Raw genomic sequence first — 21,501 nt, 5'->3', positions numbered from 1 at the left:
CAACAAATGCCCACCTTATACTGATCTTTCTTGTGCAAAGGTTTGACCAAAGCGGTCTAGTCATTTTCCTGAATGGCCTTACGTGGATGTACAGGGTTTATTTTGCCATTGTAGTAAATGGATTGCTGGATACTTTTCCTTCAGGAAGCTGTTCTGGGTCTTCCATGGGAACAAGTATATTCAGGTGGGGTTATGAACTCATAACACCATGTCTTCTCTTAGTAGTGAAGGTTGGATAGGTTTAGGCTATTTTTCTGCAGATGGAAATCCACCCAAATCTGACTCCATTGTGGGTCTTTGAAAAGCTACAGCTTACAGAGCCTGGCCAAGACTTTGGAGACCCACACTCAGGTTCCCCTTCATCCTGCAGTGTACTGAATGCGTGTTTTCCATGTGGGGGTGTGGTCCAGCCCCAGATATGTAGCAGAGATTCACTGCTTATGGGGCAGAAGGAAAACACAAGAAGAGACAGGACTACAGCCTATGGGTCTGGGAGCTCAGCAAGCCATGGGAGCCCTTCCTTTGATCCCAGAACTGTTTATGTTCTTTGCAGGAAACAGTCACTGAGCAAATTTCCTCAATACCTCAGCATCTTTCAGTGAATAGCACGTTATACAGTATTTCATTGCAACACATAACTCCATTATTGCTAAGAGGCATGAGGTGAAATTATAGATATTCCTTGACTCCCATCCTATTACTAGTATGAGACAAAATGATACATGTGCTGATAAAAGGATTTAAAATGATGGTCTGTGTGTCAGAAGTGCCAGTACAGTCAGAATTATTTTTAAAAGATTATATTAAAGCATAAATTAAAAGGCTATCCAAAAGGAAAAGTAGATGACTTCCAATAGGGTATAACATCTATCAAGGTTTAGCATATACTGTGTAGTTACCCTTAATGGGCTCAGTCTTTCTCATAGATTATTCACATATTCTGTGGGAAGTCTGGCTGGATCCTCTTTCTATCCCTTGTAAACCACGGTTGATAATATCTTTCCATTATATTCCTAAGGTGTAGCTATTTCATTTTTACCCAAGGGATCCCAGAGCTATTGTGTAGTCCCTAGAAAGCTTTAAAACAATTTGTCTGTGTAGCAATTCTTTTTTTCCTCCCCGTTGCACAAAATCTCACATTTTCTTAATTTGATCATATGAAATGTTTGGACTTGACTACTGAAAGAAATCACAATCTTTTAATGGGAAAAAAAAAATGTCTTGAGAGGTTACGTGTTGTCTGTGTAATGCTTGGACAAACAGTGCACGGACAATCCATTGCTTGATTAGATACTAATTCCCCGTGGTTTATCTTAAAGGTACATAGTTCAGTCTTTCTGCAAGTTCTGTCTTAAAAGCAATGCATATACCTGGAAAAGCAAATAGAAAAAAAGTAATAATGCTACTAGAATGGAAATATTCAGTCTTCCGACAGAGGATTTCACCTCATAAGTACTTTTAATTTAATTTATTTTATTTTTTATCTACTGGGATTTCCACAAATCACACAAATAGAGAGGGCATCTGCTGGGAGAGCAGCATTCCAAATGACTGTTAACTGCCTAAAAATTGCCTGCAAATACATATCTGGCTTTGTTATGCCTAATAATGACTCATTGCTGAATTATCCATCTCTTTATTGGATATGAGAACAAATTAGCAAAGCAAATGGAAGTGCTCTAGACTGAAATGCCTGTTATCTTAGGCCTGATCAATTGGTTCATTGAGGTTATTTCCTCCTCACCCTGACTTCCCAGAAAAACTCTTTTCTTCACCACGGGAAACTGATTTCTTTATTCGCATGCTATTATTGCTGAAGCTAATGGAGATATTTTTAAAATAGTGTTATCTGGACCATGTTTGGCCCTGCCAGCCCAGCCTGGGATGACTGGAAGGAGGCGTATCAGCATGATGGGAGCACATCAAAGCACTCACAAGCCCATGGTTCCCCACATGGCTGGCTGCCTCTGAATCAGACAGTGCTGCTTGGGGGGAATGTAGCCAAAGCTATGCAGTGCTCCTTCTGATGCTTTCTTATCCCTGAATCTTAACTGTTTTTTAGAACTTTAGAGCTGGTAAAAAGTCTCCCACTGCTGTTAATGCTTGCACAGCAACCCCAGTGATGGCAGACACAGGCCTTAGCCATGAAGGCTCTCCCTCCATGTGGGTCCCCCACTGAACTGTGTCACAGATGCCCTGCTGCTCTGCCTCTGTTGGTGATGCTGGTGACACCAGTGGCCAGGTCCCCCTGGCAGGGGAACAGCAGCACAACTTGCTCCACTTGCATGGAGCCAGCTCAGGCTCCTAGCCCCAGTCCAGGCTTTCTCTTGCTGAGTGGAGGTTTTGCATCTTGGGGCTGCAGAGCCAGCAGCGACGGGGCCTACCATCAGGTCTGAGGTCTGGAAGGTTTCTGTCCCAAGTGGCAGATTTGCAAGGCTGTTGTGTTTTCCCCTTGTCACATCTAGATCCCAGAGGGGCTGAGAGGGAGCACTTAAATTACAAGGTTTTCAGCATCAATAGGCTCCAGCACTGCCGGTGGCTTAGAAAGTGCCTGACTGAGATGACTACAACTCAAAAGGCTGAGCCCTGGCATGCTGATGGAGCTTGGCATTGCATCTGCTGTAGCTGATCTAATTCCCTTTACCTTCTCCCGGAGAAGAGCTGATGCTTGCACCTTAGTTTTACAGAGTTTCTCAGTAAATCTAAAGACACAGAAAGGCTTTACAGCCACCTTCAACTTTGGAGTCTACCATAGTCTACTATCGCTCACTGAAAACCAAACTGGGAAAAGTCTTACTAGGTAGGTTGAGCTAGTAACCTTTACTGCAATAGGTATTATTTGTAAATAAACCTAAATTCACATTTAACTGTATTCTGGTATCCGTGTCTCCACAGTTTTGCCTCTGCAAAAAATAAGAAACGAAAATGAAATCAACAACATTGAAGCCCCATTTCTTTAACTTAAAAAGCAGTGAACTAGGCCATGAAGCTCTGTAAATAATCCTTTAATACAAAGAACAGAACTCTATTATCCTTCTCTTATATTTGTAGAGAATGTACTTTGACTGAGAAGGGTATATTTGGACTGAAAGACAACAAAAAATGTGGATGAAAGCAGGAACACCTCCTGTGAGGAGCAGGGACAAAAGTAGCTTCTAATACGATGCAATCAAAAGCTCAACTCCCAGCTTCATTATTTTTCAACCAAATTTAAGAAAAATTAAAATCTGAATCTCCTCCAAAACTGGACCTTACCTTTGTAACAAAAGACAAGAGAAACATCCCCATTTAATGCTCCTGGCTTTCAAAACTGGGACCCCCTCAAACTGTTCTGAGTGTTGTATTGGATATATTAGAGGGATAGTGCTGGCTCAGAACAATTAAAGTGGGATAGTGCTGGCTCAGAACAATGAAAATCTTTGATTAATAAAATTCACACTTGTACTGAGGGCCATCATTGGACCTGTTCACCACTTAACTCTCACCTAAGCCCTCAAGCTTAAGCAAAACCTATTTGCCTTGTGCTGACTTTCTGCTTAGGGGTGAATTTCATTCCATGTGAGATCTGTCTGTGCAGTATAACCCGAGAAGTAAAGAGGAATGAGAAATATCTTCCTTCATTCCCACAAACATGTCCCTGATTTCCTCTTAAAATGTCTCTGATAATTGCTTTCAAATGCTGGCATGTATGTGCGCTTTGGAGGAGGCAATCATTCAAAGAAAATGTGCAAATCTCAAGGGCTGATTTCAGTTTTCAGAGGACGGAGTTCCCCAAAACAACCCCCTAAAAAAATATGAAGTTGTTATTTCTCTAATGAACACATCTGAAGAACAAGACATATCTTTCTTTCTCAGTCTGACAGAATGAAACTTCCATCCTGAGGAACATTTGCATGTAATTACATAGCTCATCTAACTTTTCCCGATCAAGTGATATGGCATGAAATCCAAGTGCCAACATACAATAAAACAGACTATATCTTTATTGCCAAGATTAACTTCAACAGCTCTTCGTGTTTCTTGTTGAAAAATGCACTCTCAAGTCAGCTGATGGCTACATATTATTGCTCCACTAAAAAATGTTGCAAGGGGTAAGCATTCTAACTCCAGCTATTGGAATAATTTATTCCTTTTGTTGATGTAAGGATGCAGAAGTGCTCATCTTCTCATCACAACTGACTTAAGAGAGATCTCTGGTGACAAAATGATTTTTTTCAACCTGCCAAGTTCCTGTAGTGCATTTAAAATGAAGCAATCTGTAATTTATTCTCAACATTTAATCCCAATAAAACACTCAAACAGCAGCTTCTGCTGGCACTCTGAATGCAGCTGTTTCATAAAATCGCAGCAGCAGTTCCAGTCTGTGGATGGATACATTTCTCTTTGTCTCTACACAATAGACTATAACCATGGCTAACTGAATTCCAGAGCTGACTTTACCATGGTATATTTTGTTTGGATCGTGATACTCAAGCCTTTACACACACAGAGCCCCCACTGAAGTCACATGGCACAAAAGCTTAAGAGATACCAAATACCTCCAGTCTGGTGTCGTCACCAGATACTTCATCAGTCTTAATTCAGCTTCTTAGGAAAGCTACTGTGCACAGAGGCAAAGCCAACACCAGTGAAATTCAGAGCTTTCCTCTCTCCATTCCATAGGACACCCTTCAGCAGATCCCGTCTGCTAATGAACTATGAGCCAAGATGTGTGGATCTGTGCCTTTAGCACAGTGTTTCAGGAAACAAATCTACTGTTACCTGCAGAAATGTCACTCGAAATCCCATCAAACCACACACACAGCATTGGTGAATACTCTGTGATTCCTAGAGTCTGCACTGGTGTTTGACCTGGCTCATTCATTTAACGAGGAAAGTAATAAGGATTTTCCTGCTGGTCAAGTGTTCTGTGCTGCCAGCAGTTCTGTCATCATCACCCCTGTTGTTCTCCATAGAACCTTTCACAATTTTAAAGCACATTTTTATTTTCTTCCATCATAAGTGTTTTTGTTCACTGTTGACCAAATAATGTTGATAATAATTCCTTCTAGAGAATGAAGTTTACAAGCATAAAAATTACCTTTGTGTCTTGTAAGGCAACACAATCTCTAGCTCCCCATGGTCATTTGTCATAGGAAAATGAAAGTGTTTAATGGTATCAACCAATGCTACGTCCTCAATCTACTCTGAAGGCCCAGAACTTTTGGTCATGGGTTATATACTAGCCAGCCATGCATGCCACATCTATATAAAACACAGATCTTTAGTTCAGTCTTTCCTTTAAAAAATAATGTATATTCTGGCATTTTTCAGACAACTACTACTAATCTCTGTAAGTATGCAATACTTTTTCTGACTTAACCTCTCCCATCCCATAGACAAGCCATGTGAGGGGGCATTTACACATGGGGACTAATACCAACAGCTTCCAGCCTCACCAGAGGTAAAGACAAAGGTGAATCAAAATCTTATCCAGAACTTCTGGAAGACTGAGGTGTAAGGTGCACAGCAACTTTTAAGATGGTCGGATGAGCATTTCTGGTCATGGCCAGACACAAAAGTGTTAAGGCGCCATAAGGAAGACAGGTCTGCAAGATCTGAATGTGAGCTGAAGAGGAAACCACTGAGACGGTTGTCATCAGGCTGACCTGTTGTGTCTCCTGGTTTCTTTGCGGTTCTCCATCTGTCTCTGTCCATCTGTTGACCCTTGCCTTTTACTTTGATTGCAAGCTCTTGGGGCTTTTGGAGCTTTTGGGAGTTTGGGACTTTTGGAGCCTGTATTGCACTTGGATCAAGTCCACATCTCCTAGTCATCAATGAGGGTCTCTCATGGGATGACAATGATGGACCAGAATTTCCATCCTTTGGGAAATCCTGCTGCTGTGATTTTCTCTTTTGGAACCAAAAGCATATATTTCTAACAGAAAATAAATTATTAAAAAAATAATGAGCACTACTAAAATTTTTCATCTGAATAATACCAAGCGTAGGGCTGTTAAATAGCACAGGATTAGGAAATGTTAATATGACCTAGGAGTCTAAATAAAATGAATTGAAATGCCAACTACATAGCAAACCTTTTTATCTTTGAAGGTAAGAAAGATTTTGTCTTACTGTAACAAAATGTTTCAGCATTACTAAAATAAAATTATAGTGTCACAATTATTTGTTTCAACTTCTTATCTTTGAAAACCTCATCAGAGTTGACACATTCCTGCAAAATATTTCATAGTGATGAAGCCACACTTGTTGGATAGGAAACTACTCTTTCAGAAAAGCTCTGCCTCAGAGACTTTAGCTTTGGCCTGTTGCTAGAATTCTGCATAACGAAATCACGAGAGGACCTGCACTTGTGGCAGTCCTGGGTGGAAGCACATCTTTGAATCAGTGAAAAACAAGATTCTCCCTGCATTAACATTCGAGATGGATCTAAGGAGACAATGCTCCAGCCTTCAATTATTTTCTCTTAGGCATCCAGACTGAACAAGGGCAACCTGTGAAGAGCTACCCATCAGTAGGTAAATCAATATAAATAGAATAAGGAGTAATATCAAATCCATTGTGCTCAGACACTAATTCATTCATTCTTTTTTTTTTTTTTTTTTTTTAAAGTACACAAGGATCTTTGAATAAAAACATTATTATTAAGATAGTATCTGGTAAGTAATGTGGCTGTGACCATTGCACTGACAGCTCATGCAACCCACCATTCAGAGGGTTTGAACATCCCAGTTATTCCCTCTCTCTGGTGGATAACTGCATGAAGGAGAGAAGTTGACAGTCCTGTCCATGCCTACTTCCCTAACTCAGGCCCAACATTTCAGGGAGATCAGAGATGAACACATTGTGAAAATACCAAATCCACTATTGTTGTAATGCATGGAAACCAACAACATTCAAGAGAGAACAAAATTATAGGGCTGGGCTCTATGCAGTACTTCACATTCATCATCCTCAGAGGGGCTTCACAAAACCACTCAGTGTCATTCTCCTAGCTCTCCAGCATCTCAGCCTTGGCTCAGTGTGTAAGTAATAAACGGATAACTTTTCTTATCTTTCCTTATTAAAAGAGAGAGAGAAAAAGAGAGAAAGAAGCAGCAAAAACAAACTGATTCCGATCCAAGGATTTTTTCCATCTCCCATAAAAGACTCACATTCTTTGGACTTATAAATAAGTTTATGTTAACAGGCTAACATCATAAATAACAGCCCAGTTTGAAGCTGGCAAAAAGATACAGCATCTATTAAACGTGGCTCACCTCCACGAATCTAAACTAGGCTATGAAAATATAACTGACCTGATTCCACCAGATAGCCATGAAAGACAATGTGTTGAGCACATACGCTTTGCCTCACAGAACAAAGCTCTCTGGACCTTGCTGCTGGAGCACGGTGTGAGACCAGGCATGCCTCCCTTAGGAAGCCAGCTTAGGTTTTGAAATGCCAAGAGAAAAGAAGGCTCTAGCTGGGTGATTCAGCACAGCTCCCTTCAGAGCTCTGGCTCCTGGCATAGGGCAGTGAAGTGCCTACAGCCAGCCCAGACCCTGCCACCCTCTCCAAAACCTTAGCACCCAGATCATTGTGGTGCCTCAGGGTCTGGAGTACCAAGGATCTGTGAGAGGAAATCAATAGGAATCACCTTCAATTTTTATTTTTTATTTTTTTAAATGTATCTAATATCTAACAGAACTGCTGCCCAGTGCTGGCACAAGGACAGTGCCCTGTTCAGCCCATGTTCAGTCCCACTCTAGCCAGGGAGCTGCAGTGAAACATGTGATGGGCCAGGTCCCCACGAGCCTCCCTCCACCTGCCTTGGTGAGGAAATGAAAGACTGATGGGGTCTGGAGGCAGGCAGGGAAATATGGATCTCCCAGTCAGTAAGCTCTGCTCTTGGGGCCCTTGTTTGGTCCAGTGGGCTCCAGTGTAAAATTAGCAGTCCCTGGGGAAGAATTCATTTAGGTACCTTGGTAGGGAGAAACACGTCCCCACCACATGGCTGTTCATCAGTGCGTTGCTTAAACCAGTTGCCTGTTCATTCCTTTGCCAATTATACTTTCTAATCAGTCTTTAGCCAGTTCATCATAAATAACCTGTATCAATCCAGCCTTGTCGTCTGTGTAATATTTGCCTAGCAAAGTCAGACCAGGCAGCATAGGCTTGAAACTTTGACCAGGTTCAGCCCCAGGTTGGAGCCAGCAGAGAGCGGGGTGGGGGGACCGGAGATCTCCTCCTACCATTGCTTCTCGCTCTCTGTGTGGCCCTGAGAAAATTACAATCATGCTAGGCCAGACTGCGGTCTGAGTTACAGACAACAGTGTTAAATCTGTTGCGTTCATGTGTAAAATGTGCTCGTAATACTTTGTGAGGCCCTCTGATATCTGTACAGTAAAGGTGCTAGGGAAATAAGCACAGTTATTCACCGAGATCCAGGAACCAGAGCCAATAACTGACTTTTGTCCGTCTTCAAACCTAAAGCAGGTAAGATTTGCCAGTTTTGGCAGTGTTTCACTGTCAGCTTTGGTTCAGCTGACCTTAATCTCCTGGAAAGTAGAAACCCACAGAAAAGAAAATGATATATATGTGTGTGCGTGCGTGAGAGTGAGATTCCCCTCAAGCTGTTGCCCTACTCGGTTTCAATAGCCCGACTTTAGCCCACATACCTTCCCCGTGGCTCTGGCCGCATGAGCAGCTCACCACAAGTCATGCTAAGGTGCAAATTTGCAGTGCGTCAGCTGCTCGGCGGTGACTGTCTGAGCTCACGAGCCACAGCGAGCGCAAGGCAGCTCAGCCCCCGCTCTTTGACAGCTAAACTACTTCATATTTAATGCAAGGGCTTACCACAGCTACCCCATGGGGCCGAGCGCGAGTGTGAGTTACCGCGGCCTAGCCGATGTGCTGTAAGTTTGCGCCGTATATCACAGCCTGCTTTAGAGACAGGCAGCTGCTGGGCAGGAGGGTGAGGAGGACAACGAGACCTGTGCTGGGCTCCCTGCTCACAGCCCAGGCCTGTGCTGGGGGCACTGGGTGCTTCTGCACCTTCTGGGGGGGTTTCCCCGTGCTGTGAAGGCCAGGCATTCAGCCTCCCACGCAGAACAGGAGCCACCAGAAAGTAGACCTCATTGCAGGATGGAGCCACCAAGGTCTGGTTGAGCTCAGATGTGCTGTGAAGGGGTGGCAGGGAATCCAATGAGGAAAGAAAGCAGGTCTGCCTCCCACAGCTACCCTGTGCCTCACTCTGCAGCACTATGAACTCTTCCCCTACTCACATGCCCCCATGATCTCCACCTGTGCCCATCTCTGCATCCCCAGACTCCAGTTACCTCCTCCCCCTACCCTTCTGGGAGCTCTGTGGGGACAGCAGTGCCTGAGGATGCTGGCTGCATGGTACATTTTTGTTTGCAGAGTTGAGAAACCTCAAGCCACCTCCGCTTGTGTTGCTTCATGGTGACTTGTGTCTGTGGGCACATTCCAGCCCAGAGACCCAGCTACCAGCCTCAGTGGGGGAATGCCCCAGCTCACGGTAGATAAGGATCTCCATCCTGAGAGGTACTCCCTGTATCTGCAAGTTACACGTTAAGTGTAAGGAATTTGGATACAGCCCCAAGGACCAAGAATCCCAGATCCTAAGTCTGTTATTCTTGGCCTTTCACGGTGACATAAAAAAGACAATTTTTTAGGAGAGTGGTTGCTAAACCGAGATTGACTTGTTGGAGGTACTGACTTAGGTTCCAGCTCAGATGGATTTCATGCACAAAAGTTCCCTGACAGTGAAAAAGCCTTTTCAGGTGTCTCAAGCCAGGCATCCCAAATCAGTGACCACTTTTGAAAACAAAAATGTAGGTTTGGGAACCCGTTCCCACTCAGTCTTGTTTATGCGAATGTGCAGCTACAATGAACTGCTTGTCTGTGTAATGGCCAGACTCTGAGTAAGGATTTGCGGACTCAGCCTCCTAATCACAGCCAGTGGAATCCTGGCCCTACTGAAATCAAGGGAATTTTCCCTTTGACTTCAGCTGGGACCTGGATTTCACCTCCTGTGTCCCCACCTACTAAATGTGACTGTCTTTTTCACAGGAGTATTTCTCTGCCTTAACCAGACTACCTTTTCCACTGGAGTATTGAAAGACTATATTCAATTGTGCCTACAAAGCATAATTTTATTTCTTAGGGTAGAAGCTGTTGAAATGCAAAATGTTGTTAATGCAGCTTTTTAAATCACATAATTTCTTGAGCATTTTACAAGCAAGCAAACAAAATGCCTGAAGCTCCCCCAAATAATAATAAAAAAAAACCTTTCACCTTTAGCACTTGAACTTGGAAGTACCAGATGTCAACCTGGGAGTGCAAAATCTGCATTTCATGAGCTGCAAAAACTCCCTGGGGGAGATCTAGGGACCGCCAAAAGTTCTTTGGGGGACTCTCTTTTGTACTGAAACTGGGGAACTCTCAGCGGGCTTACCCAGCTGCTGGAAATTCTTCCACAGACACTGATGTGCAGCGCTGTTCCAAAACAAATATCTCCGAGTCCCACACTTCATCCATCTGTTTCGCATTTCAAGGAGTTAGTGTTCCACACACAAGTGTGTTAAGAGACCAAGAGAGCAAGCTGGACCAACAAAGGCTCATTAAAGAAGAAAAAAAAAAAGGAAAGGAAGACAGAAAGAAAGTTATTTTCCAAATATTGCATACAGAGTCATTGGGTAGGGTTAGCATGGAGCTGCAAAGGCCAGTAAGAAACCAAAGGATCTCCCCCCCTAAAAACCCTTCTGAAATATAAGATGTTCAGTTCCAGTTCAGAACAATACAGAGAGCTGAAGCAGAAGCACATTAACGTCAGGGGATAGTGCAAGTCAAATTTGTCCCCGATGTAAAATCATCAGCTTGGGTGCAGCCATACCAGGAACGAAGGATGCTGCAGGTTCCTATCACTGGAGCTGACTCCTGCTACATTTGAAGTCATAAAAGATACCTGGTGCTGACTAATAAAAATTAAAAGAAAAGTCAGGGTCATTTTTGTAGTTCCCTAGGTCTGATCCAAGCCCTTCAGACTGCTGGAAACATAAGTGAACTGCTCTGCAGCTTTTGTTTTCTATAATTGTCCCTCACACAGTGCACTGTGGGGACTGCTGAATGCATTTCATACATTTTTTGGCAGCGGCGTTCCGTGTTGTGTTAAGGGTTCATTAATCTACTTGCCACTAGGCCCCTGTGAAAAGAGGAAATTGTTTCACACTTGCTGAAAGACAGAGAAAAGAGTTTAGAGAGGAAGGAGAAACAGATTAAATGGGAAACATGAGAGATGGAGAGACAGGTTTGGGGTAGTGCTTTGTCACTTCTCAAATTGTTCAAGGGCTAACATGTGAACCTGGAGAATGCGACAGGCTTTTCTTCAGGGAAACTGTGCTACTGTGTCATTAATTAGCCCAAGACTTGAGATTTGGCTGCAGCTCATCTCTGCTTAGATTGTGTGGCTGAAACAATCAAGGCCAATTTCCAGGCTAAGATGACAAAGGAAACGAAAGGGGTGTAAGGAAGATATTTGTAGAAGGATCAAGGAAAGAGTAAACTGACATCACGAATTAAAGGAACAATCATTTCAGCTGAAGGAGCCTGGTGGGCTGAGGAGCAATGATTTTCCTGAGAAAAACAGGGTGGCACTGGCATGTGTTGTGTCTGCAAAGTGTTGTCCAGCCACTCAAATGGATTTACCCAATTAACTCAGCCTGGACTCTCTGTGTGGTACCCAAGGCGTTCCGGCAGCCAAGATTCAGAGCTAAAATACCCTCAAGGCCTGGAGATAAATTTTGGCTACCTTGTTAAGCCTTTATCTAAATTCCCTGGTGCACCAAATGGGGCTGCAAAGAGCACAGGACTCCTGTGTTTCACACTGGTGTAACTGACTGGAAGGGAACACCAAGGAATGAGGTCTCCCAACCAGACCCAAACATCGTGGTCACGTATTGGCAGCACGAAGTCCTCCACAGAGGCAAAAGCAAGAGCAAGAGTTGTTCTCACCACATTTCCTAGTGAACAGCTCTTCATGAACAACCCTGTGGGAAGTTTTGCTCTGGTCCCACCAAGCTGCTCATATACATTAAGGGTTGCAGGATCAGGGCCAATGCAGTGCTAAAGTAGTGAAGATCAGACATGCAGTAAAGATGACATATTGTGTTTTCATGAAAAATAAACAAACTGCTGTGGTTTGAGTTTACAGGCCTATCAAGCATCCCTCTAAAGCAGAGTGGAAATTCTGATAAATGGTTTCAGCATTGCCTCACATTAAAATGTGCTAACCAGTGTGCTTTATTTTTTTTCTCAGTGATTACGAACTGGTTAGGCAAAACAAAATTTGAGAAAAATTTAGATTGGGTATAATCTATTTAATCTGAACCATAAAAATACAAAACTAGAGCTGCTGAATAACTTCTCATTGTGAACCAATTGTAATCAAGAATTTTTTCCCTTTCTCTTCATGAACTTTAATAGAAGCAAACTGGTTGCATCGGCCAGATGGCAATAAGAACTGAAGCCTCAAATTTTACCTGTTTATTTATTTATTTATTTATTTGGTTGCTTCTGAGAGTAATCACCTCCTACAGAGGTTCTGACAGCAAAAGAGCTGCTTCTACTCTACCCATAGTTCAGCTGTTCAGAAACAAGGTCATAAATTGTTGATTAAGGAATACCAGCATTTAACATTTCACCTTGTACTTCTATTACAAGGTAGTGTGTTTGGTACCTTTGCAAGAGGAAAGGACATTTTCCTTGAAATTCTGATAAATGTTTCTACATTTTTTTTATTATTTTTTTTTCCTGCAGCACCCTGCCTGTTTGACAGTGCTTAATTTCTGCACAAAGGTAAAGGAACATAAGGTGGGCAGATGTACTCGTGCATTGACATTACACGTAGCATTTGGCAAGGCACACCTCACCCTTGCTCATCCCAGGAGTGGGCCTTTTTTTTTTTTTTTTCTCCATTGCTGTTTCATGGAAATTTGAAATAGGCCAAATGAACAGGAATAACCCATGACATTATGCCTCCCACCACTGAGTCACTGCTGGTAGGACCAGGACGGAGTTGTGTGCTCCCGTGCCACAAAGGGGCCTATAGTTTCTCAGATACTTGATTGACTGCTAAATGAATGGCAAGCACTTCGTTCTCTGTAGCGTGTCATGATTAATTCATCTCCTCCCAGTACCCTGCTGTACATGTTGTAGTGGGCTTCATTCATGAACCGAAAAAGACCTGAGTAATGCTCCCCTACTCACAATTTTGTTTCGCCATAGAAGGTCACAAAATATACCATGGCTGCAGGTGGTCTTATGTAAACAAAGCAATCTGGACAGAGTTCAAGGCTCAGCAATATAATATTGTCAAGTGATCATTTTGTTGAAATAGTTGGATGCCTATAAAACATCTGCAAATGCTAAATTTAAAATACAAATAAAGCCCAAAGTTGGAAACTCCTCAGACTTCTGGTGAAAACATTGTTTTGTAAAACACAGCTCCTCTTGTCCCCTGTAAATCTAATGCTGAATGTGGACAAACAACTTAGCTCCCGATAGTGCCAAGAAAAGGGGCTTTGCATGGGTACAGAGCTCTTTTACTCCTGCAGGATCATCGCCCAGCTTCCCAGAGCAAAAGTGATGGGAGAGCAATAAAAATCAGCTTGGGAAGTTGGGGGAGAAGGCTCAGGGTGATATTCTTGCAGATTGTGAAACCTAAATTAAACAGAAGAATGAAATCATCTTTCTGTTACTTATTTAGCACTTGGCTGAGATGTTAGGCCCTGTCCTGAGAAAAGTCCATAAATGGTATCACCCCAGGAGCGGAACGGTGGAGGCATTAAGTCATGGGGATGCTCATCTAAGATGGAGTTCCCTGCTGACATTCAGCTGGCCCACAAAGGGATGGTCACTGACTGCCAGAGTAGAGTGGGAAGAAAATACCACCTCAGTCTGCCCTGACTCCCAGTCCTGTTTGTTTAGATGTGTGTTGCAAACAAAGTCAGGGAGAGAGCCAAAGCTCCCTCTGCTCACTGTCTACCTGCTCCAGACAAGCTGAGGGCTCGCAGCTGCGCAACTTCTACTGAAGGAGCACGTGGGTGCACAATGGGAACTGAGGGAGATAGGTGCTTTAGGAGGATCCAAGAACTTCCTCTGGAAAGGGCTTAAAAAGGGGGGCTGCCACCTTACTTTACTCCATATATGATGGATAATATGGTTAAAGCCTCCCTGTAGGTAACCAGCAGGAGCCCCACAGTTCAGTTTAGCACTTAACAAAATGAGGGGAGAGAAGACGGGAATGGAGAAAAGAAAGCAGCAGTCATTTTATACATATTTTTCTGTGCTTGCTTTTCAGCCCTACCAACTTTTCAGTTAACACTCTTATTCACGTTTTCTAAGAAAGTCCTACTTGGGGTTAGTGGAGAAAAGTCACTTTGCCTCTCTCAGCATATCTGTAGCACTGAGCAGAGCCAAGAATCTCTGCTGTTGAGGAGAGACCGTGCATTGAAACAGCAGGTGGTGTTGCAGGTTAGGAGTGAGCTACAAAGCAGTTTTGCTCAGCTCTTGACTGCACAATGTCTGGCTCTAACCAGAGCTATTAGTCTCTGAGGCCCCGTCCAAGCTACAGCTTGAGCCGCACTCGCACTCGCAGCTGTGCTGTGTTCAGAACCATCAGCAGAGGTTTCCTGGCACAGTTTTGCTATCCAGCTTTGCAGCCTGGGATTTCTCTAACAATTGTGCGAGCTGAAACCATGCTCTTGACTGTCCCTCTGGGTAATATGTCACATAATTGGTTAATACGTTTATAATATCGCTTAAAGTCGTAGCGGGCGTGGACACAAATGGCTTTGAAAAGCAGCTTCAAATGCAATTATAAGCCTTATTGGCTTTTAAAAGAAAGAGAGGGGAAAAAAAAAAAAAAAGAAAACAACCCTCTGTTGCTTGCACTGGTGAGAGTGATCCTGTAGACAGGGCAAGAAAGGCCTTTGGCATTTTTACTGCTACACCAGGTCGTTGTTCCAGGCAGTGTGTAACTAGCATTTTCTCTGCTGGGCAGCCCTGAGCAAGGTTAGGTGATGCTGTGTTTCTGAGACCCTCGGCTGCTGGAAGCAGCCTCTGCCCTGTGGCTCTCATGAGGGTCAGCCGTGGGCTGCAGGAAGCGTGCAGCATCCAAAGGCAACAGACCCCCTGGAGCACTGAAACAGCCAGAGCTCTGCTGCCTGCACTGCCAATGACCAGCCCTGAAAACCCAGCCTGTTGTCACTGCCCCTTGGGGAAAGAGGGGTCAGAGGCGAGTGTCCTCCAAAACAATGGTCACTGCTCATGAGTGCCATTGCTCCAAGGGTATGCACACCTGCTGGCTCCACTGTTTGCATAAGGTTTGCTAAGCCCTCTAGCAACCCTTCACCCAGGGAATGAAACATTTCAGATGCTGTTTCTGTGCTAGCAGGGGCATCTCCCCCCAGTTTCAGTAGGATGTCCCTGGGGAGCAGCAGTGCTCCCCACAGGCAGAGGCAGGGCTGAGGCAGCAGTACTGCAGTGTGCACATCGCCAAGAGAGTAATGGGGGGATGGCTCTCTACTCTCCAAGAGGGTGTCCTAATCACATTAGATGTAACTCTCCTATGATTGTTTTCATTAACGGATAAATAATTCACCAATTTTTCCCTTCCGAGTTATCAGGCAAATGACCAGTGCTTACCTGGATTTTCTAGATGTGTCAATGTCCCTCAGGTATAAAGTAAATATTGCTCTGCAGCAGCCTACAGACACTGCTGCCGTACAGATGCATACAATTCACTTCCTTCGTGAGAAAAACATACACATTAATGATATATTCAAACTGTAACAAAGCAGTTAATTCATTTGCTAATACATCTTTTCTGCTTTAGAGCCTATCAAGTAATGAACATTTAATGACCCATTCATTTTCCTAAGAACTGCTGCATGGCACGGTAGAATCAATACAAAAGATGACCATTTTCACGCATCAGATAATCTTATCTACAAGGTTAAGATAATATTATGTTAATGTTTCCTGCATTATCTTGCATGCTTTCGGCTCCTTTGAGAGGGATTCATTTGGTTTTAGCAGCTTTTGCAAGCCTTTTTGCCTCCCAGATGATTTCCGTTTCATTTCAACTTTACAATTACTCTCTGCACTTGGTCAGATCCAGTAAACAGTAGTGAAATACACACACACACACGCAAACAAAAACAGCACAGGCAAATGTTATATTTGACCTGCTTTAACCTCCAATATGCTCTGTACAACAGAACCAGAGAAGACAGGAAAGAAAGGCCAAGCTGCAGCTCAAGTATGGCTCTTGAACTGGCTTCTGAGTGCTTGCTATGAGTAATAATTGAACATAAATTAAAACCAAACAAAAACAGAATAAAAACCCTTCAGACTAATATCCCTCTCAGCTTTCAGTTCGTTCAAAGCCTGTTCTAGCAGACATGGAGGCAACACTATTTATGTGTGGCTGCTCTCTCAGGAAGGCCCAGGTTTTCCTGGTATTGTCCTTCCTCAGAAAACGCAAACTCTGGTTCAGGCAGGAGGTGGGGGCTCCACCAGGGCCAACATGGGCATCCAAGGTGCACCAAGGACCAGGAGTGGCATCTCTCACTGTGCTCTTCTGCATGACCACGTTCACAAACAGCCACGGAGGAATGTCCAGCCCATACGCTGGGCGAAGCAGGTATTGGTAACACGCAGGTCTGTCTGCAATACCTTCCATGCCAGAGAGTGCATATGCATCTGGGGTCCTCTGCATTTTGCCTCACACTGCAATTTTAGGGTGTACCCAGAGCTCTCACATACATTCCTGGTAGCTACATAATAGGCCCATTTAGGAGTCCCTGAATACTTGTTTGCCTCTGTAAATACAGCCAAAAGGCTCATTATGGTCTGTTGGGTCAAAAAGCAACTTTTTTTAAAGTCCCTAAGCACAGATTTTATTGGTACGCCTCAACAGCTCCAACAAAAAGTCCTGCTAACACACCAGATATGTAACAGACATTAAAATGTGTCTGAGAAACCTTAAGGCCTTGTTTACACCAGTATTTTTCTTCAGTTTTCCTCTTATCCCTTGAAAGCCTGTATGGATGGAAGACAGGGGCCTCCAGAGGACAACCAGGATCTTCTGTGAGATCCCAAAGACAGACTCTTCAGAAACCTCCAGTCCTGCTGGCAGCAGCTCATCCAGCCGTGGGGGCACTCCTGGCATTTGTGCTGTGTCATATTAAAGCCAGAGCTCAGCAGACACTTTCATAGCCCTCTTTTGTTCTGGCCACGCAGCCCAAGCCCCACTGTTGGCCACAGAAACTATTGTCATCTTCACCATGGTCACCTCGGCTTTCCCCGGGGTCCTAATGAAAGTGAGCCCAAGCAGAGCTCCTCCCTTTCAGCTTCAGAAACACACCACCAGATTTAAAAACACCACATCCACTTCACTGTTTCTTTTTTAATTACTTCTTTCTGCAGGTAATCCAAGCTTACACGACCTGTCAGCAGGTTGGAAAACACAGACATATGCAGGAGTACAGCGACAGGGGACATGTGCCCACACGGTGCATGTAACCACTCACCATGTGCTTCCCCTGGGCTGCTCCTGCCTTCGTGTGCAGCTCTTTCACACAACAACTTGGGAGAAAGAAATGTTTGTAAAAACTGGAAAATGAGCTGGCAAAAAAAACCCTGGCAAACGAGCTCAGTTTGGTGTCTTGCCACAGCCTGTTTCTCAATTCTGTCTTTTGTTTGTGCGTGCGTGGCCTACCGTTTCTGACCAGGCCCTTAGCTGCTACCCCTCTAAAACTAACAAACAATTTTATTATGAAACGAGCATCAATTTTGCTTTTTCAAGCTGAACTCCACATCAAGGAGACAGGGCTCCACTAAGGCTCCCTTTGCTGCCTTTTGAAGGCATGAACATGCTCTCACTGCTGTCCAGGGCTGCCAGCTGTCCAGTTTCTCGCTAGGCCTTGCAGCACTGGGTGCGCTGCTTTCAGTCCGTAAACCACCAAGCTCACTTTTCTCTAACTATGCTTTCAGCTGTGTGGTTGGACTGAAAACCCTGAAAATAAGGGCTGATCAAATCCTGAAGCTCCAAAAGCAATTGGGCAAATTTAGAGAACAGAAAGAGCTGCTGTTTTGTCCAAAGGAGACAAACTTGAACCCTCCTTGTTGAGAAACTGGAGCTGGCAGCTCTGCAAGTGGAGCTGTTTGCTCAGTGTGTGAGGATAGCTAATTGGGAAGACGAAATTTATAAAAGGCAAAAGCTAGTGTTTGGCTCCTACCTTTCTGTTTGGATACCCAAAATAAAGTACCCAAAATTTTCAGCACTGCAGGGCAGCCAGTGGCCCTCACAGGGCTGAAGTTTATGCCTGATCATTCATTCCTCTTGAGTTCTTACAGTTATCTAACTGTGAAGCATAAAGGATTACATAGCTCTTAGAAAACAAAACTAAAAAAAAAAAAAAAAAAGATTTAGCAAAAATATGTAGAGTAATTGCTCTATTCATCTCTGTTTTGTGTTTTTCCCTTTTTTTAAACATGGAATGTAACAGTATATATCCTAGCATACTATCAGTGAGACACAGATATGAGAGAAACCGTATAAGTAAAAATTAGCTTGCCAATTTGTTGTGAAAGTTATTTTTCTTGTAAAACATGCTGAAATCGTTTTACCTGAACACTCTAATTACATTTCAGGGTCTTACTGAAACATAAAAGTAGAAGCCCAGAACAGACATATATTGTCCATCTTGCCTATAGGTTTAAAAAAAAAAAAAAATTGTTTTGTTTTATATTGCACAAGGACAATATCTTAACTCTGTTGAGATTCAAGTAATTCTGTAAGTATGATGACTCTTATCTGCAGGCAGTCATTGCAGGACATGAGATGTAATCAGATGTGCCTCTCTGGAGGCTGTTCATATAGCATAAAGAATTTGTGCTCCTGCCTGAGCACAAATATCACTATCAGATTTTTTGGAGAGGGAGAGGAGAAGGAAAGGAGAGGGAGAGAAGAGATTTTCACGTGTACAACAGCTTTTGCAATGCACTGTAATGACAAAGTTACGGAAAGTGGAGTGGGAGGAGAAGGAACTACTAAATGTAGACATAACGGGCTGACTTTGGGGGGATTATTGTTCACATAAACATGTAAGGTAATTCCACTGACTACCTGCAGGTTTGAATGACATCCTTTGTCAATGGATAAAACTAAATGATTTACTCAAGCTTGCAAATTAGTAGAGGGAAGGATTCTGCTTCCCATGGCAGAGTAGAAAATCATAAACCAGATGTAAACCCCCAGTTCAGCAGGAGGACCTGGGAGCAGCCTGCACCACTGAAATGAGCCACAATGATTCTATTAAGACAAATATGCCCCCCTCCTCTAGGGAGGAATCCATGTTAGAGCCTAAAAAGCCTTCCAGCAATAACTATACTTCTGTAGTGTTATTGCACAACCTCTGCTGTAAAGGGGCGGGGGGGAGAACCAAAGAGAATACTATAAAGAAGCCGCCTTGAAATGAGAGGAGAAAACCCTTGACAATTGGATGATTGGTTAAAATTAGTCCCACTACACAAAAGCAACTGTTCTGATCAAGCCCATGAGAATTAAGCTCTAACGCTGAAGAATAAAAACAGATAGAGAGACAGGTTGAGAACACAGTTTTTACATAGCTCCACAGATCAAAACCATCTACTATTGCTTAGAATAACACTGACAATTACTAGGAAGGGTTTTTAAAGGAATAGGCACTGGAGAGGCCTACAGAACGGAAAAGGGAAAGCTGAAGTTCTCTACAGCAGGACTGAGGACAAAAAAAAATGACAAAATGACAAAATGAACTTTTCCAGAAATCCACCAGGAAAAAAAAAAAAAAGAGAGAGAGAGAGAGACAGAGAGGGATAGGGTCTTTGCAGCTAACAGGCCTGACAGGAAATGGAAGTTTGGATGACTAATTAAAACTGATGAAAACAGAGAAAGACAAATGAGTTCTGTTTCTAGTCTTCCAGTGACTGACAAGGTGAATGCCTTAGTTTTCCCATCTATAAAATGTGTGGGCTAATAATTTCTCTGTCAAATGTGAGACAGTCTGCTATTAGAAATAGTTCAAAATTGCTGGGAGAGCCTTGGATGCAAGGTGTTGCAGAGATTATACTGGATTTATTTCTGGGGCTGCTGCTTCACAACCTGAATCTATGAACAGATGGGACAGGCCAGCAAACAGGCCTGTCAGCAAACTGGCTGTTTCGTCTCCATGCTCCTAACCTTACCTTTGCAAACGGTGCCTCCTAAATGCAAATTAACATTTCTCTTTGCTCTTACCAACCTTTCTAGAATTGCCTTCTTCTCTGACTGTTGGGTAACGAAACGCCACTCCTCTGTTTTTTCTCCCCCTCCATATATTCTCTGTGCTCCTTCTTTTTCCACACTCTGATCAGGAATTGGCCCATTGTCTTTCAAGCTTTTGTGAATTGTTGTTTTTCCCCCTTACACAGTGGATTCTCATTGTTAATATGTGAGTTACATGATTACCCACAGCTGGAAATTCACTTCTGTAACCATATAGCTATTTCCTGTATTTTTAGAACTGGCTTTTTCCAGCCCCTCTTACATCTAGTCCCAGTAGTACTGGTTTTAAATAGAAACTTATATTTATCTACAAAGTACTGAGTCCTGGCATCCCTTGAGGGACATAAGAATCATTCCCCATCTCACATTTGACAGCTCTATGGAGATTGGTTTGGGATGGCAAGAGGGACCATAGCTTGGCCATTGTTCTTCCATGAATGGGCATCACAAACACCTTTGTTCTCTTGGGGCACATAACCAACCTGCAACCTACAACCTGTGCTTAGATGTTCCAATCAGTTGCTCTTTGAAGTGCACTGGAAAGAGGTTGCTTATCAGAAGTCTCTTAGTTGTGTTGAGTGCTACACAAGATAGGAAGCTTGTCTGCTGTTTTTACAGCTATCAGCAGCTTTTACTTCTGATTTTACTCAGAAGGACCCTTCCAGGTGGCCTGGCATGAGTCTATAGGACAGAAACAGTTGTTTGTGGAAGATGAGGAGACACTGATGCATTTGGTCTTAAAGAGTAGAAGGAACAAGTGTAACAAAGAGTGCTAAGATAAAGGCAAGATCTAATGCAACAAAGAACAGGAGATTAGACCACATCCTGCACTGGATGTTCTGCCCATATTATAAATGTTCTGTGCACGATAGAAAGGAAAACACACTACCAGCACACAACTTGCAATCATGGCAGGCCACTGCCACATCTCTACAGTGTAGACATGGCATCTGGAGGAGAAACCAATACTTCAGCATGCTATTCTTTTACAAAAATAGTGTGACCGTGAATAACCTACATAATTGAGCTATGGTTAATAACTGAAAGGTTCTCTTATTCTGCAGGTTATTTCTTCAGAAAGGTTCTCTTATTCTCTTATTAAGCCATTCAAAAAAAAAAAATTAATG

Source organism: Anas platyrhynchos, chromosome 6, assembly GCF_047663525.1.
Source record: "Anas platyrhynchos isolate ZD024472 breed Pekin duck chromosome 6, IASCAAS_PekinDuck_T2T, whole genome shotgun sequence".
Classification (NCBI taxonomy): domain Eukaryota; kingdom Metazoa; phylum Chordata; class Aves; order Anseriformes; family Anatidae; genus Anas; species Anas platyrhynchos.
This window is presented reverse-complemented; position numbering follows the sequence as displayed.